The sequence below is a fragment of the Sminthopsis crassicaudata genome, chromosome 6 (assembly GCF_048593235.1).
Source record: "Sminthopsis crassicaudata isolate SCR6 chromosome 6, ASM4859323v1, whole genome shotgun sequence".
Classification (NCBI taxonomy): Eukaryota; Metazoa; Chordata; class Mammalia; order Dasyuromorphia; family Dasyuridae; genus Sminthopsis; species Sminthopsis crassicaudata.
Genome location: NC_133622.1, coordinates 159,556,549 through 159,569,625, shown reverse-complemented (window position 1 = coordinate 159,569,625; position 13,077 = coordinate 159,556,549). Strand labels below are relative to the sequence as shown.

The following is a 13,077-nucleotide window of genomic DNA, read 5'->3' as shown; positions in this document are numbered from 1 at the left end:
TGTAAAAGATGGGATTTTAATTGGGCCTTAAAAGAAGCCAGGGAGGTCAGTAGGCAGAGGGGAAGTAGAAAAATGTTCCAGGAATGGGAAACCATCAAAGAAAGTTTAGTACAGAGAGTGTTCTTCTTCAAGGTACAACCAGGAGGCTGGTGTTACTATTTACATTTGATCGTGGAGTTTTAGCACAAGATGGCATGGATTTTAGAAAAAATTAAATTCTGTCTGCCTTAGTTTCCTCATCTATTAAATGAGAGCAACAATACATACCTATGGTATCATCCTCTAAGATCAAAGGAGATATTTGCAAAACACTTTGCAAATTTTAAACATATAAATGTTACCTAAAACCATTTTATCTTAGGCATTTAAAAAAAATTATTGTGAGAAAGGGTCCCCAGCTTTTACCACACTGTTACCAAAGAGTATAACACAAAGAACCCATTTTAAGGATCTAAATAAGAAGCACATAAAGTATGAATGGATGTAGATGGAGTGGAGAGATTCTCAAGTTTCAGAATCCTAAGTTCAACGATACAAAGAAGAATCTAAATCAATAATCCTTATACTAATGTGAATAACCTATAGAATTGTTTTTCCACATAGGGACAAAGACTTCAAAAAAGTCATATTAGCTGGCCAAGTTAGTTCTATAAACAAGATAGCGAGTTGCTGAACTGATAAAATAGAAAAAAATCACCCTCAAACAAGAAGTGGGCAAAAGGTAACTGTAAGCACTAAGGTAACATGCTAAATGAATTCATTAATATGAGCTTCTCCTCCCCAAAAGAGGCATTTTCCACCATTTTTGAACACGGGTTATAGGATGAGGGAGGGGGAACATGTCAAGGAGGAACATGCAACGAGAGGATAAGAGGTTTGTTAACTTGCTTGTCCCCAGCCAATTGGTGTGCTTTAGAATGGGAAATAAAAAGCTCATTCCTATATCTATAAGTGCAGATCTGCCCAGGGCTCTCCCTGTTCTTGCAAGAACCATCAATAAACCAACTTATTTCATACACTCCTAAGTCCTTTTTATCTTTATAGCATATGTCTACCATTATTGACCTCAAAATGAGGTGAAAGATGTTTTGCAAATGTGCATCATTTTCTGTCTAATATGTCAAACATGATAATAAAAAGGGGGGAAGGGAATAGTCACTTGGGTTCATTGAACTTCCCCTTTGCATTATGCTACAAGCTGCCATTTTATGGTTCATCAGAAATGCCCCCAAAAATCAATGTCCGTGGGTGTCATCCTAGCTTTTTGCTAACGACTTATGGCTTTCAGTCATGGTAAGAATTCTATCAGGCATTTCAAGTTTGTCTGGCATGCACAGTGCCGTTCGCCGGGAGGGCAGGATGCCTGGTGTAAGATTCCCTTACTAAATTAGAAACAGATTCCTTTCCCTTCCTTTGCTGGCTTTTCCACACCGAGTTATTAGTCAGTGGGATCCCATGGAGTCCTAGAATGGCACCGCACATGCTGACCACAATAACTACATGTAACTGGGAGCCGTTCCAAGGCTTATCTGGGCCTTCTCATCCTATCTTTTTCACATGCTGGAGCACAGCTGTCTAAAGCATTCCATCCCTCTTCATTCCTAAACCCTCGGGCTTAGCCACGCACGGCTCAGAAACTCCTTCCTGGAAAGCCCGTTTTAAAGTTGTAAAGAGCATCACTGAAAATGGAACAAGGTTGCCCTCTGGTGTTACTGATGGAAAAGTAGTTTCTTCTTATTCAGTTGCTTGGCTCCGATGCACCATCATTTATTTAATGATTAAAGACACTCTTTAGCGTACTCAAAGTCAAAGGAGAAAGGGAAGGTCGTGTTCAGAGAAGGACCGCGTGTTTCCTGTGCCCGCAACCGTCTTAGAGAAATCTCTTTTAATTGAAAAAATTAATTTTCGGATATACTATAAGATATTTAATATGTATGGGAATGCCTGCCATCTAGGGGAGGGGGTGGAGGGAAGGAGGGGAAAAACTCGGAACAGAAGGGAGTACAAGGGATAATGTTGTAAAAAAAAAAAATTACCTATGCATATGTACTGTCAAAGAAAATGTTATAATTATAAAAATTAATAAAATAAACTTTATTAATTGTAAAAAAGAAGAAGAAGAAGAAGAAGAAGAAGAAGAAGAAGAAGAAGAAGAAGAAGAAGAAGAAGAAGAAGAAGAAGAAGAAGAAGAAGAAGAAGGAAGAAGGAAGAAGAAGAGAAAAAAAGAAAATTAATTTTCATTTAATTTAATTAAGAATCAATTAAGACAAAAGAAGAATCTTATAGTACTCAGAGTAAAGGATTCTAGCTCTAGATGGTGGGTTCTAGTTCCCACCCCCACCTTCCCCTACACACTTTTAATGTGACTTTGGCCAAGTAATTTCTAAGCCTCAGTTTCCCCAGTCTTAAAGGACACTAAAGAACTCTGGTGTAACAACAATACTTTCATTTTAAGTCAGGGTGGGAAACTCAAATATGGAAGTCTTCTTAAGGGAAATATCCGACCCCATGCAGACTCCTCCAATTTGGATCCACATTTTAATGCCTTGGTTAGAAAGAGATTGGGGGAAGGTAATGGCAATGGGAATATAGGAAGGAAACAAGCATTTATTAAATACCTACAAGGGCCAGGTCCTGGGCTAAGTGCTTTCCAAATACATTTTTTTAATCTCCAGAATAACTGTGGGAAGTCAGTGCTCCCATTTTATAGATAAGGAAATTGAAATTAAGCAGGGTGACCTTTAAGGGTGATCCTTGCCCAGATCACACAGCTGATAAAATTTTGAACTACTTGGTCTTCCTGAGTCCATGTGCAGGGCTCTACTCATCATGCGCCTAGCTATTTACAAGCTTTTTTCTTGGTGATACAAGGAGACAGAAGCATCCCCCGAACTTTGTGCCTCTCTATTCTAGTGCTGGACAAAGCATAGCTTCAGTTGGCCCTTTAAATAGCACTTCAGCACCAGCTGTCTTTTCTTTTTCTTTTCTTGAAGGCAATAAAATTGATACCAATGTCTGTTGCTAAGAAAAATATGCTAACCTTTTGATTTTGAATATTCCAGCAGACCAGCTGTCTTCCATATATAGACCATATATTAACTCTGTTAAAGCTTCTGTGGATGCTTAGCCAATTCACTACCATGTTGTCAGAGATATAACCCCATGCTTCCTAGATCTCCTGTTAGAGATAAATTAGGAATTCAATTCACTATAAAGTATGTATAAAGTATTTGTAGGTATGCCGAATACATTCTCTATTACTGGAGGGTGGGTAAAGAAATAATTTGAAAACCAAGAAGCAGATGAGTTCCATGGCACATGTATATATGCATAGTCCCAATATTCTCACAGTATTTGAGGTAGAAAAAGCTTTGCTCATTTGAAGGAAATTCTTTTTGGAATAAACATCCCAGAAGCCTGTGCATTGAACCCAAAAAGCAGTATTGTCACCCACTTCAGATGTAGGGGACTACTGGCATGGAATATTATTTATAAGGTCAAACTCAGTTGATGTAAATAATTTTCTGAACTTTTTCTCTTTTTCTTGTTGGTTCTTTGTCAAAAGGTTTGAGTACTTTTTGAGTACAATAGAGTGTAATAGATATTTGGAAATTAAATTGATGTAAAATAAAAGATAACAAATAAAATGAATTAGTTACTTAAGACCCCCCCTCCAAGTCTCCCTTCTTCTTAACTATCCTTAACCATCCTCTAAATCATCCAAGCATCCAATTAGATGCCATCTTTGATTCCTCATTCTCTCTCAGATCCCACATCCAATCAGTTGCCAAGTCCTACTAATTCTACCTTTGTAACTCCTCTTGTTCAGACCCCTTCTCTCTACTGACCTTGGCAGCCCTCCTGGTTCAGATTCTTATCAGCTCTCACATCTGAACTATTACAACAGCCTGCTGGTCTATTTCCCTGCTTTGAGTCTCTAGTCACAATGCAAGTGATTTTCATAAAATGCCAGTCTGACAATATCTCTCCTTTCCCATTCAATAAACTCCTTACTTCTGCAGTCAACCATGAAATCTTTTTGACTTTCAAAGCACTTCATGAAATGGCTTCCTCCAGTCTTCTTCTCCACACATACCCTGTGATCCAGGACAACGGTGTCCATCCATTTCTCATATAAGATATTCCATCTCCTGACTCTAGACATTATCACTGGCATTGTGTGCTCAAGATTGGGTATAATATACCTTCCCAACTTGCCATCATGAAGAATGCCAATGTGCTGACCCAATATGCCGGCATTTGCCAGCAGAATGGTATTGTCCCCATTGTGGAACCAGAGATACTGCCTGAAGGGTTTGTCAGTAATGATATTGAGAAGGTTCTGGCTTCTGAGAGTCTACCATGTTTATCTGGAAGGGACCTTGCTGAAGTCTAACAAGGTCCATGCTGGCCATAACTGGACCAGAAGTATTCACATGAGGAGATTGCAATGGCAACTGTAACTGCCCTTCACTGGACTGTACCTCCTGGAGTCACTGGTATCACTTTCCTCTCTGGGGGTCAAAATGCGCCTTCAGTACCTGCCCTGGCATAAGACATGGACCTTTTCTTATAGCCAAGCCCCAAAGGCCTATGCCATGGAGATCTGGGGTGGAAAGAAGGAAAATGACCAGGCTGCCCAAGAAGAATATATTAAGCGGCCACGGCCAACAGCCAAGCTGCTCAAGCCAAGTATACTCCAAGTGGAAAGTCAGGAACTGCAGCCAGTGAATCTCTCTTTGCCTCTAATCATACTTAAGTCACTTCTTGATGTGTCCGAACACTCCAGGCTGTCCTTCACAGTCCAGGAGGAGGCTGAGATAGCAGAGTTTTATGCTGATCTCTCCCAACTTGTGTGCTGTTGTTACCCTGGTGAATCCGGTGACCCCTCCTCTGCCCATTTTTTCCAATAAACTATTTAACTAAAATAAAAACACTAATTCCTTCTCTCTCTGGTAATCTCCAATTCATCCTATACATATCACTTAGACATAGCTATTTGCATATTGTCTCACCCATTTAATTGTAAATTCCCTGAAAGCAAGACTGTCTTTGCCTTTCATTATATTCCCAAAGTTTGCAGTGTCTGGCAGATAGTAAGTGTCAATAAATAACAAATTATATATTATTATAAAGTATATGATATATGATAACACAAATATACTACATTTAATATAAATGATATCAATATAACCTAATAATAAATGTTTACCAGCTTAGTTTGACCAAAAAAAAAAAAAATACCTATCTAATTCCTAGTTGCTATAAAGTAAGGTTTGACTGTATAAGGAAACAAAATAAGAGATATGAATTCTTCCTCTTTTTTTTCTCTGCTTCTTTTGGGAAGATGACTCCAAGACTGAATTCCCAAGGGAGGGTAGCCATTCTTCCAGGACAAACCTTTCCTTCCTGTAGGTAGCCTTAACCTTCCTTCTGGTCTAAACCCCATTCTACTACCTTTATGTCAAAGGCTTCAGCTTTTTCCTGAAACACCCAACTACCTGCCTTTTATTACAACAGTGATTTGTTTTGGGATAGGGGTAAAATGAGTCTCTCAGCTATTAAGGAACTAATAACATGATTAATAAACATCAGCATAAGGTCCTCTCACAATTAACCTGTCTAAATTTCAACAGACTTTTGATGGAAAGTGCCATCTGCAACCAGAAATAGGACTATGGAGTATGACTGTGGATCAAAGCATAGCGTTTTCACCTTTTGTCATTGTTGTTATTTGCTTAGATTTTTCCCCTTTTCATCTGCCTTTTTTTTTTCTTTGTTCAGCATGATGAATATGGAAACCTGTTTAGAAGAACTGCACATTTAATCTATATTGGATTGCTTGCTCTCTTGCTGAGGATAAGGTGGGATGGAGAAGAAGGGGAACAATTTAGAATATAAGATTTAAATTATTTAGAATATAAGATATAAATAGTATAAAATACCATTTAAATTTTTTTAAAATATATTAACAATTAACTTGCCTCCAGAGAGGCAATCCCTGGAATTTGGGGCAAAAGTCTAATTCTCTGATCTAATTTTGTTATGTGTAAACCAAACTATTGTTGACATTTTCCCTCTATTCTTAATTTATAAACATGAAAGAGTTATACAAAACAATCATAATTATAATTTTTATGTAAAGGGGAAATGATTTCTTTTTTCTTAATAATATTTAATTTTTCCAAATACATGTAAAGATAGTTTTCAACATTCACCTTTGCAAAACCTTATGTTCCAAATTTTTCTTCCTCTCTTCCCTATCCCCTCCCCAAGACAGCAAGCAATCAGTATAGGTTAAACATGTGCAGTTCTTTTAAATTTATTTCCATATTCATCCTGCTGCACAAGAAAGATCAAAAGGGGGAAAAAAAAGATGAGAAAGGAAAAAAAAACTAGCAAACAAACAACAACAACACAAACAGGTGCTTAGATGCACATTCAGTATCCATAGTTCTCTCTCTGGATATGGATGTGGATCCCAAGTCTATTGGAAGTACCTGAAATCATCTTATTGTTGAAAAGAGTCAAATCCATTACAACTGATCATCACATAATCTTGCTACTACTGTGAACAATGTTCTCCTGGTTCTGCTCATGCCACTCAGTATCAGTTCATGTAAGTCTTTCCAGGCCTTCATGAAATCATCAGTCTGCTCATCATTTTTATAGAACAATAATAATATTCCATAACTTATTCAGTCATTCTCCAACTGATGGATATCCACTCAATTTCCAGTTCCTTGCCACTACAAAAAAAAGAACTGTGGATCCCTTTCCCTCCTTTAAGATCTCTTTGGGATATAAGCCCAGTAGAAACACTGCTAGATCAAAGGATATGCAATTTGATAGCCCTTTGGGCATAATTCCAAATTGCTCTCCAGAATGGTGAGATCTGTTCACAACTCCATCAACAATGCATTAATTAGTGTCCCAGTTTTCCCACATTCCCTCCAATATGCATCATTATCTTTTCCTGTCATCTTAGTCAATCTCAAAAGTATGAAGTGGTATCTCAAAATTGTCTTAAGTTTCAGAAAAATGTTTTCAAATACAGAAGTTAAATCAAGTAAATTTATATAAATAAAATAAATGTACTTTTCCAGACACTTTAATGTTTAAAATGTATGTCTGTATTTCTCTCATCTATCATCTCTTTGTCAAGAGGAGCATGATTCATCTTCCACATATCATTCCTGATTTGCTTTACTCTCCAGAATTCTCCACCTGAGATAGTAGTGAGATACCTTCCCATCTCTGATCTTGAAGCTTACTTTCCAAAGTCACACAGACAGTAATTATATTAATTGGCTCTAAAATATTGAATCTGTAGAGATTTTATTTCCTCTAAAGTTCAAAGGCTATCTAACTTGATCTTATTTTATAGTTGAAGTTAGTACTTTACCACAAAGCTATAATTATCAAAATAATTTGGTACTAGATAAGAAAGAAAAAGGTTGATCAGTGGGACAGATTAGGTATATTGGGTTGTATCAGCTAGTGCTATGGCAGATATCCCTGAAGCATTAGCACTGAAAAACCATGAAGTACCTGTTCTGGGCCAAAGAACTGGTAAAGAGAAAGAGCAAGATAGGACACTAGGACAAGATACCCTGTAGGATAGGGTGGGCAGTATTTCTCTAGCCTGAAGGAAAGAACACAGCATCCAGTTGTTGCCAGTTCAGCTCAAGGCTAAATTCATGTACAAAAGAGAAAGGGACTAAGTTATTGAGTTCCAGCTTCCAAGGAAAGAATCATCAGAGGGGATAGTCAGAAATTAAATTTTAAAAAAATCAGAGGTGGGGGGAAAGATTTCAGGAAAAAGAAAATTCAAAGATCTTGAACATAAACAGATAAATCAACAGGAAAAATATTAACAACAGAAAGAACGATGGTCCCCAAGTCTAGTAAATGGGTTCAAGCATCTGTGAAAAAAATAATATAAGCCAAAGAAAAATGATCAGAACATAGAACATAGAACCACAAATACAGTGGTTCAAAAATGGTTCAAAAGAGAAATGAAAATCATGAGAGCAGAATTTATAGGCTACACAGCAAAAAACAAACAAACAAACAAAAACCCACCTGGAATCTATGATAGCAAGTCTCACCAAAGAAACAAGAATGAGAATGATAGATTGCAAATGAAAATATACACAAGTAAAAAAAAAAAAAAAAAAAAAAAGAAAATATACACAAGTAAAAAACAATCTAGAAGAAGAGAAGCAAAAAGCAAGAACATTAAAACATACTCACCAAGAAAACATAACACACTGATCCTGAAAATAGGATACATGGATTCAACATAGGTCGGCCAAAAAACCTTAACACCATAATGCAAGAAGTAATAGAAGAGAATTTCACAGAATTTGTGGATACAGAAAATGAAATACCAATTGAAAAAAATCATAAATCACTTCTGGAAAACAAACAAACAAACAAACAAATAAACTTCAAGATTGCAAGTTCAAAGACACATACTGGCTTTATTTAACAATTCAATTCAGAAACAAGTTCTGTAAGCAATCAGGAAAAAGACACTCAAATACAAAGAAAAGAAACTTGAATAATACAAAACTGTCCTACATCTACCAAAAAAATGTAGAAGGCAATGAATAATGTCTTCTGAAGAACAGGAGAACTCAGGATGAGGGCATAGTGACCAACTCTGAATATCTGAGCTTAATCATATGCAAAAAAATAGATATTCAATAATAAAAATGCATTTGAAACATTTTTAGGATGAAAATGAGAACTGAAGAGATTGTGTTTTGAACATTCCAAACAACAGAAATACAGAGAGAAGAGAGTGAATAAATGTAATAGGCAAGGAGAGCTACCGCAACAATATGAGTATGAAGAGAACATTAAGAAACTTCTTTCTAAATGTTCACAAGGAAATAAGGCTAATGATGGAAGTTTAGTTGAGATAACAAGGGCATAGGACACTATGGACAGAATCTTATGACACACAACTACAGGTTATTTACTGATTCTAGGAGGACTACATTAAAATATGGGAAGGCATAAGAAAGGGGGAAGGGAACAAGGAGATAGGGGGAAAAAAAGAATGTGATGTGCCAAAGTGAAATCAAGGGCTAATAAGGAGAAAAGTGACCCCTTGGTTTCAGACAGAGAAGGAAAAAGATGAAAAGATTGAAAAGGAGGGTGAGTACTAATCAGAGAAATGCAAATTAAGACAACTCTAAGGTTCAATTACACATCTCTCAGATTAGAAAAGATAATGAAAAAGATAATGAATATTGGAAGGGATGTGGGAAAACTGGAATACTAATATATTGTTGGTAAAGTTGTGAACGGATCCAACCATTCTGGAGAGTAATTTGGAACTATGTCCAAAAGGTTATCAGACTGCATATCCTTTGATCCAGCAGTGTCTCCACTGGGCCTATATCCCAAAGAGATTATAAAAAAAGAAAGGGACCCATGTGTGTAAAAATGTTTGTGGCAGCCCTTTTTGTAGTGGCTAGAAACTGGAAATTGAATGGATGCCCATCGATTGGAGAGTGGAAGAATAAAGTATGGTATAAGAATGCTGTGGAATATTATTGATCTGTAAGAAATGATAGGCAGGATGATTTCAGAAAGGCCTGGAGAAACTTACATGAACCAATGCTAAGTGAAGTGAGAAGAACCAAGAGAACATTGTACATAGCAATAAGAACATTATGTGATGATTAATTCTGATAGACTTGGCTTTTTTCAACAATAAGGTGACTCAGGACAATTCCAATAAATTTGTGATGAAGAGAGCCATCTGCCCCCAGAGAGAGAACTATGGGAACTGAATGTGAATCACAATGCTATTTTCACCTTTTTGTTGTTTGTTTGTTTTTTGTTTTCTTTCTCTTTTTTTTTTCTTTTTGATCTGTTTTTTCTTGTGCAGCATGATAAATGTGGAAATATGTATAGACTAATTGCACATGCTTAACATATATTGGATTACTTGCTGTCTAGGGGAGGGGGGAAGGGAAGGGAGAGAGAAAAACTTGGAACATAAGGTTTTGTAAGGATAAATGTTGAAAACATATTTGTATCTATTTTGAAAGATAAAAAACTTATTTAAAAAAAGAAAAGAGAGGTGATGAAGAAAAATCTTATTTTGGAGATGGTAAGGGCTCCATTGATGAATGTTCCTAGGGATGAAAAGAGATGGTCTGGAAAAGAAGATGAGGACTTTGTGGTGGGTGGAAGGAATTTAGAGTCTGAAAAGTCTACACATCTTACATCAAAAAAAGGGAAGGTAGAATTTCTAGAGGCAACTAGTACCAGAAAGAATAGGATCACATACATCCAGGGTGAAAATTTTGATACAAATGGGGGGGAAAGTTAATCACTGATGAGTTGTATAATCAGGGACATGCGAGGCCTTTCATGGAGTAATATACATATACTTGCAATAATTAATTTTTTGAGGTGATACACAATGGAAAAAGGAGAAGTCACAGGGAAAGCTCTGCAGTGGCAATAATCACCCAAAGTGGAGAGCCTAGAATGGATACTTTACAAGTTTTGATTTAATGAAAAATACAGAAAAAAGAGAGCGCCTAAATAATTATAGGGGCTCTAAATCAGAGAATGAGGATCTTGAGTAGAGGATAGATACTAAAGAAAGTATACTAAAAATGAAATTTTTAAAAAACTACCATTGAAAGGACTAGTCGAAGGTGGAAAATTTGTAATTTATGGTAAACAATAACAGGAGTTCCAAATTCTTAAATATGAAAGAAATATATTTATGGCTATTGGCAAGATCAAGGATATGCATATCTTTGCTTGAGGTTGAGAAGGGATGGGTCATGGGAAGTGAGTAGGATGAGGAACTGAGGAGCAAGAGAGTCAATATGTATGTTGAAGTCCCTTAGTAAAAGGGCAGGAGTTGGGGGAAAAAAAGAAAAATAGTGAGCCAGAAACTGGATTTCTTTTTCTTCTTTTTTTTTTAGGCTGGGGTTAAGTGACTTGCCCAGGGTCACACAGCTAGGAAGTGTTAAGTTTCTGAGACCAGATTTGAACTCGGGTCCTCCTGACTTCAGGGCTGGTGCTCTATCCACTGCGCCACCTAGCTGCCCCCAGAAACTGGATTTCTTGAAGGAGGAAAATAAACTGGATGTCTGTAGGCAACTGCTACCAGGATTTTGATTCAACAGTAGATGTGCATTGCATGACTCTTGAAGGAAGAGAGAGATAGAGGTGAGAGAAGAGCCTGGAAGTAACAATGAAAATGAGTGAAAATTAATCTAGTACTGGAAAAGGTGGCCATGTAGGCTGCATAGGAAGAGCCAAGTTTCAGTGATTGCTAGACTGAGGGAGTAAGAAAAGATTGAGGATGAAGGAAAGTGTATTGCTTATATTGTGTTCCAGAAGGACAATGAACACTGTTTGGAAGGGATTAGGATGGGGAATGGAGTCTGGATAGATACAGGGGTTCACTGGGATGTATAGGGTATGATCAGGTATAAGAATATTCATCACCAAGTAGAAAATGCCATTCCTCTTCCCAGAAGAGACAGAAGATCAAGCAGAAGACACGATGGGGAGGCATGTGGTAAGATGAAAGGGACCTTTCCACTTCTCTTCCCTCTGAAGGCTGGAAATTAGGCAATAGATTACACAGCAAGACATCATACTTACCTCTTCATCTTCCTTCAGGGGATGAGTCCAGTAGAATATAAGCTCAGAGAATAGATAGCTCATTTTCACACTACAAAGTCTCCACATTAGGGGAAGCAGGAGATCAGGCTGGCAGGGACAACAGGAGGTAGAAGTTGCTCAGGGAGGAGTTGAGCAGTAATGATAGAAGTTGACTGGCCCCTTGCTGCTCAATGGCCATACTCAGCAGGAGATGGAAGGGTTGTGGTGAGAAAAAGATCAATTTTCTTTCCCCTTGAGACTAGAAATCAGACCTATGCAATAGGAAGTGGAAATCTCACGAAGAATGGGAAGTCACGTTAGCACAAATGGAAGGCATAGTTGGAGAAGAAGTAAAATGGGTAATGATTACCTTAAAAGTTTTTGCATAAAATCAAAGCAGCTAAAATTAGAAAAGCAGGAAGTTACGGGGTGGAATCTCTGTATCAAATTCCTTTGATAATGGTCTAATTTCTAAGATAGATATGAGTCAAATTTATGAGTCATTCTCTAAGGATAAATGGTCAAAGGATATTTAGCCAGCTTTCAGAAAAAAAAAAAAAAACTATCAATAGTTTTGTGAAAGAATGCACTAAAACACTAAAAATTAGAGTACTGCACATGAAAACAACTTGAGGTACTATCTCATAATCATAAGGTTGATAAATCTGACAAATGCTGGAAGAACTGTGAAAAATCAAATACTTTAATGCATTGTTGAAGAGCCATGAACAAGTCCAGTCTTTATAGAAAGCAATATGGAACTATGCCCCCCAAAAGTAATTATGCTGTACATATTCTTTTATCCAGTGATAGTGCTAGTAAGTTAATATCCCAAAGAGATCAAAGAAAGAAAAGAACCCATGTACACAAAACTTTATACAATTCTATTTGTGGTAGCTAAGATTTGGTAAGTGAAAGGACATACATCAGTTGCGAGATAGCTGAATAAAATTATGGTTGATGCATGTGATAGAACAGTATAGTGCTACAAGAAATCATAAAGAATTGGACTGGTTCTTTTCTTAAAATTGACCCAAAGACTTGAGTAGCCGAAGAAGCCAAGGTACAAGTCATGTCTCCATTGAGGCAGCTTTCTCACCATATTGAGATGGCTTCCTTAGCTAAAACACTGGATACTTTGGGAAAAAAGAGAACTTTATGATTAGAACACAATATATAAATAACAACAGAAATCAGAACATTTTGATACTCATGGCAAATATTCTTGATAAAATTCAGCATTAATTTATTTAAAAATCCTAAAAAAGCATTGACATGGAAGGTTTTTTGTTAATTGTAATCAAAAACATATCTAAAGCTGATATGAATCTAACTTGGTCATAATTTTAGATTTTACTCTTTTTCTTGACAAAGTTCATTAATAATTTTTAAAAGATTAAAGGATGTGTGTATGTATATATATAT

The 13,077-nt window shown here is 36.7% G+C and overlaps 1 pseudogene; it reads left to right on the top strand.

Annotated features, from left to right (window-relative positions):
- The first annotated feature begins 839 nt into the window (after positions 1-839).
- On the top strand, positions 840-4,759 carry LOC141547301 (fructose-bisphosphate aldolase A pseudogene; annotated as a pseudogene).
- Positions 4,760-13,077: the final 8,318 nt, after the last annotated feature.